The sequence below is a fragment of the Physeter macrocephalus genome, chromosome 7 (assembly GCF_002837175.3).
Source record: "Physeter macrocephalus isolate SW-GA chromosome 7, ASM283717v5, whole genome shotgun sequence".
In the NCBI taxonomy this organism is placed as follows: domain Eukaryota; kingdom Metazoa; phylum Chordata; class Mammalia; order Artiodactyla; family Physeteridae; genus Physeter; species Physeter macrocephalus.
In genome coordinates, this window is record NC_041220.1 from 1,775,922 (window position 1) to 1,781,708 (window position 5,787).

The 5,787-nt window shown below is 33.2% G+C and overlaps 1 protein-coding gene across 1 annotated transcript in view; it reads left to right on the plus strand.

The window, feature by feature from the left end:
* Positions 1-195, plus strand: part of GRIA2 (glutamate ionotropic receptor AMPA type subunit 2) — a 176,615-nt gene extending 176,420 nt beyond the window's left edge. The window contains exon 16 of the mRNA XM_055085780.1: positions 1-195. This exon is cut by the window's left edge and continues 176 nt beyond it. The gene's annotated coding sequence lies outside the window, so the exon portion shown is untranslated.
* The last annotated feature ends 5,592 nt before the right edge of the window (positions 196-5,787 follow it).

The following is a 5,787-nucleotide window of genomic DNA, read 5'->3' on the forward strand; positions in this document are numbered from 1 at the left end:
CACTATTGTTAGTCTCTTGATTCATAATGACTTAAGCACACTTGACATCAACTGCATCAAGATGTGACATGTTTTATAAGAAAAAGGAAAAAAAAACATTTAAACTCAAAAAAATATTTTTAGGTATTTTCACAAACAAACTGGCTTTTCAATAAATTTGCTTCCATATTGGTTGAATAAGACAACAACGATTAAACTGAGTGGGACGTGATTATAAAGGCTTTAGGTATCAGTTACGTATTTTTCAAAGCCAAATATGTACATGCTAAGGAAAGAAAAACAAAGAGAAGATTCAAACTTGTAGTAATTTAATATTGTTATTAAAACTTTAATGTATCCTATTCTTTAACATTTGGTGTTAATGTAAAATTACTTGGCAGTGCTTGACATTTGAAATAAACACTTTTCTATTGTTTTATTTGCAAGTGGTCCAATTAATTTTGCTTAGCTACAGTTTGGTCATCAGTCGAGTTCAAAGACACTATTAAATTGTTAGGTTCCCAGAGAAATTTGCCCCCTTTTAAGAAGGCCGGGTGGTCCTTAAAGTATAAACTTGTCCCCAGATAAAAATCTGAACCTGTTTTTAAGTATGTCTTATCGTATGTAAAGAAATATTTAGCATAAAGCATTTAATCTCTGTAGGTAAATGCTAATAGATTTAAAAAACTAATATTAAAAACAAATATCAGAGTATGTGAGGTTCTGTTTTAAAGTGTTTGAGCTGACAGAGAGAAGTGTTAGTTGTAAATGAAGTTAGAGATGCCCTGAAAATAGATAGATGCCCATTGATCAAATTCCGTAAACTAAATCTGAGCTTTGGCTTTTAAAGTTGTAAGAGCTGACATAAATCTTATATATCATGAAAACTTTAAGCACTTTTGACTCAGCTGCAATATAGTTTCTTCCCATTGCCATCAATGTAAACAACCCTAATATATATATGTTTTATACTTACTCCTCAGGTGGAATGGCTATTTTAAAACGCCCAGTGTGGATAAAACACATTTCTGTGACTTTTGACTAAAGAACTTATATTTCTCTAGTTAAGAAATTTAAAGGAGCTATCTTTCCCTTCATAGAAGACCATTTATTTCTACTGAAGCTCTCTAAAACAGAATTAGTTTAAGGTTTTAAGTGATTACTATCATTCAATAGTTATTTTTAATATTTTTATGCTTGCTATTTCTGCAAGTATGCCTTTTGTGTAGCGCTTGGTATTTTACTGAGTGCCTGGAAAACATTCTTATTTATTATATATCGCAGAAGGGAAAGAGAAATGTAGGGTCTAATAGCAACCACTTGCATGGACCATGGTGCCATGAGGTATCATGGTGTTCTTCCCTAAATGCAGCTGTCCCTAGTCACAAATTCCAAGATGATACAATTTAATTTTAGTGCATTTCTCCTCAACAGGAATGTTGGAGGTGCATTTTCAGTTTAAATCAATCATCAATGCTAGAATGACCAAATTGCAGACTAACTGTTTTCCATATTATACTTAAAATGAGTTTTTAAAAATGACAAAGATGACTATATACAATCAATGCTCTTTATTGTACCTCTGGGCCTACTCTTCTAAAAGTTGTAACTTATCAGTTTTTCTCTGTCAAGCTTGAACTCATGTAAATACTTGAAACAATGTAAAGTTATATTTTCATGTTTTTATAGATGCAATGTGACAAGAATACATAATGTAAGAGTATTTCAACTATGGATAATGTTGACTGGATAATGCACATCTCAGTTACAAGCAGTAATCATAGTATAATATCCGTGTAATGGTGCATCAATATATTGCTGTATAAATGTCTGTGTGCATCTAAGTGAAAAGTGGTCAAACAAGAGTGATGACAGCTGTCTAAAGGTTTTTTTAATTCATTTTATATAAAACCTGTTATGGAAAGACCAAAATGTTTATGAACTATTCTTATGTAAATTTACAACTGTCCTTTACTGTACTTTTTTGTTTACAGTATATGGTACCTTATTTTCTGCTGTGTTAAGTGGGTGTCAGACTCCAAGGAGACATACACTTTCTACAACTTCTATTGAAGATACTGGAATTTCCAGTTTTTCATGTGTACTGTGTCAGAAAATGCTTTTGATTTTATTTTAAAATCTAACATCAGATGGCTTTTTCCGAGTGTTGTAAAAACTTCAGTCATACATAAAACATGTTCTTACAAAAGGCAATGATCTTTATTTATTTTTACTTGATAGTTCCTAAAACTAATAATAATGAGAAACCAAAAAAAGGTACTTAAATGTATTCCCAAACAAACCCAGGTGTTTCTACTCAACAAGGACATCCTTTGCTCAGTTTATACATCAGCTCGGTACAAATATAAGAAAGGAAAAATAACTTTTGTTTTAAGCTGAAGTGATTAACATTTTCAGCATTCCAAGCTTACAGTCATTACGTGCTTTGGGCATATGTAGAAATATTACTATTAATTAATTTTATTTCTCCTTTGGCACTGTATGTTTTCAGCTCAGCTGCTGTCATAATGGTATTAAAGGGCAGAAAGGTGACTTGCTTTAAAAATTCCACAAGGTAACACATTTCCCAGCTTACATGTTTCAACAAAGTTTTCATTTCTTGCTTTACTGAAAGGGAGTATTGATGAGAAACTAAAACTCTTGCAGTTACACTTTAGGTAAATTCTAAAATTAAGGCATTTTAGTTCTTCACAATTGCACATTAAAATTTCTTGTATAGAGTTTTGCGGTTTGAATATATTTAATGTTTAAAAGTAGGGTATACCAATGCATCTGCTTAAAAATACAGTAATCTTGATATTCTGCCATCCTGAGTTTGCAAATTCTATAAATATTTTGGTGGTCATGGTAGTAAATTGGGCAAATGAAGGGAAGCATTAGCAATATAGTAACCCTACAGGATGATTTTAATACAACACCTTGACAATGCCGTTAAAGAAAACACTTATTGAAACTAATTAGAAAACAATACAATGTGGTTTCTTCCCATGTTTCTATTTCCTATCTCATCATATCCTAGCCTTGTCAGCCCAGTAAATTTAAACAAAACTCAAGTATCACTTCTACCTTAAAATGTATTTGTGGGTCTTTAAACCTGTTTTAGGCTGGATAACAGTTTATTTATTGCACTTTGAGAGCCTGCTAGTCTGTCGTGTAAAATCCTCATGTAATTCAGGCAAATATTCCATTTTCTTCTAATTCAAATGAAGTAGGTCGGTGTATGGACTGAATTAGTCGCATACATTCTATATTGCCAACTTTGATGATGTAAGGTTTATTAGTAATATATTATGAACTTGGGAGAGTTTATTGGTTAAGTTCCACAAATTTTATCTGAACTCTAAATAAGCTTATTAAAGGAAACAGAATGATATAAATATCTGTTTAAAAGTAGAGTAAATTTTGTGTAAAGTGTTCCAATATTTTAAACTGGTTTATTTTTAATCTCCAACATGAAAAATGGGTAAGTATACATGAATTATCAAGATATTCTGAATGAGAATTTGGGGTTGTATTAAATGGTTTGTGACAGTTGTATCGAATTTTTTAAAAGGAAGGATTCCTTCTCTCAATGTGTTGGTTTGGTAAGACCATGACACTGGGAATTCTATTGGCTACTAATCAATACATTCTCTATTTCTATGTTTCAAACAAGAACAACTCATAGATAGTATATGGCAGTCTAAGTACATGAAAGTTCAAAGATATTTATGTATAAATGAAGATCTGCAAAAGCACAGACTAACACAAATGACCTAATATCCAATGCAGGTAGGAAAGTACCTGGAATAAATCTGGATCATAAGATTTTGTGTCTGTGTTTTATATCCTGTTTCTATTCCTTTCCTTCTTGCTTCACCATTTTACATTCTCTTCCTGCCCTTATGTACAACTGCAGTTTTTCATACGTTAAACTTCAAATGGCATCCAGTTTAAAAATTTCATACATCTTGCCTTTTGGCTTTTATTCCATGGTATCCCATCTATTTCTGGCTTGTCTTTTCTGAGAGATTTTGCTTTGAGAGCACGTAGAATGTAGTTCATTTTGTCAAAGACAAGACTGACAGTCTCAGAGTCTTCTTAATAACCATAAAAATGACTAAAAATTTCTGGAGTGAAGTAAAAATTTCCTGCTCAGCTCTATTTCTGTATCAGCCACATATTCTGATCCAACAATTGCAAATTTGTTATATTCCTCCATGTACTTAAAGAGCCCCACAATTTACAGAGTTTCTGTAGGAAAAGGGAGGCTCTTCAGTGAAGCAGGAAGAGTGAGAACTCTATTTTTAATATGTTTGTGCATCAGAATTCCTTTTTCAAGTTACTTTAGAATGAACACGAGCCGATTCTCTATTTTAACTCCACCCTCAAGCACTTCCAGATTATTTTTTAATTGCCTTTTTTCCCCACTAGGTAAAAGTCCATTTTGATACAATAGGTCCCCTCTATACGAACCTTCAAGTTGCGAACTTTCAAAGATGCGAACATGTGTTCGCATGTCCAACCACGTAGGTTAGTTCACGTGTCTCGAGTACGTTGTCACATGTGTGTGTCCGCTACAAGTGGTTGTGATTTTGTGTACTTTACTGTACAGGACTGTATAGAGTACAGTAGTACAGTGTCTTTATTTCAAGCCCAGGCTGTCCGGAAGCAAGTGTAAAAACAGCAGTGATGTAGCTGGTACTTTTCAAGGTACTGTACTGTAACATTAAAAATGTTTTCTTTATTTTTTTGTGCCTGTTATGCATTTTTTGTGTGAAAAGTATTATAAACCTATTACAGTACAGTACTATATAGCCGATTGTGTTAGTTGGGTACCTAGGCTAACTTTGTTGGACTTACGAAAAAATTGGACTTACGAACGTGCTCTGGGAACGGAACTTGTTCCTACGCAGGGGACTTGCTGTATTTCAGAACCAAGTTCCTTTGCGGAGATGCATAAACTCACTGTTACTTCATTGGATATGCCTGAATTCACTGAATGAATTTGGTCATTTTTCTTTCTTTTTTTTCCCTTTCAGGTTCATGGGCCAATTTCATTTTATTGTAAGTTGGAATGTGGGGCAGTGGATTAAGCAGTTAGGAGGGACTCAGAACCAGGACTCTAGCTTTCCCCGCCCTTGTTGCACGTCTCCCTCTGTCTCTTGCCTTCTCACCTGGAGGATGTGGATGCTAGGACTGTCTCCCTGGATGAGGAAAAGAAACGTAATATGATCACTTAAAACATAAGGAAACATTGTCTCTTCTTTAAAAAGTGGTCTCAAGAAATAAGTTCATGCATTGGGGTGCCACTTGGTGCAGGAAAACGTTTTGGTATTCAGTTCCAAATTTGTTTTATCATCTTAAGACATTAGAAAGGCAGTTCTAGCCTATGACGTTCATTCACTAATTTGGTTCATTCAGTCTAACAAATATTTATTGAATGTATCTTGAAAACATAGAAACTGAAGGCAAGGACTAAACTGGAAACCTCTTTTCTGATGATTAAGTATTATATTTTCTTTAAAGGGTGTAGATTTTGATCCCGTTCACTTAGAAATAATCTGAGTATATGGATAACTCTGACAATTAAGAGTTATATATTTCTGTCTAACAAGACATTCAAACTTTAATTTAGAGTAGATATCTGATGACAGTCACCAATGATCTCTTTAAATATAGACTCAAAATATTTTCCTCTCTCAAAAAAAATCTTAGGTTTCATAAACTGTGCTTGTCCATAAATTTGTTTGACAACCAATCAATATTTCTATCTCTGTTTTCAAAGAGTCAAATTAAATCCATTAA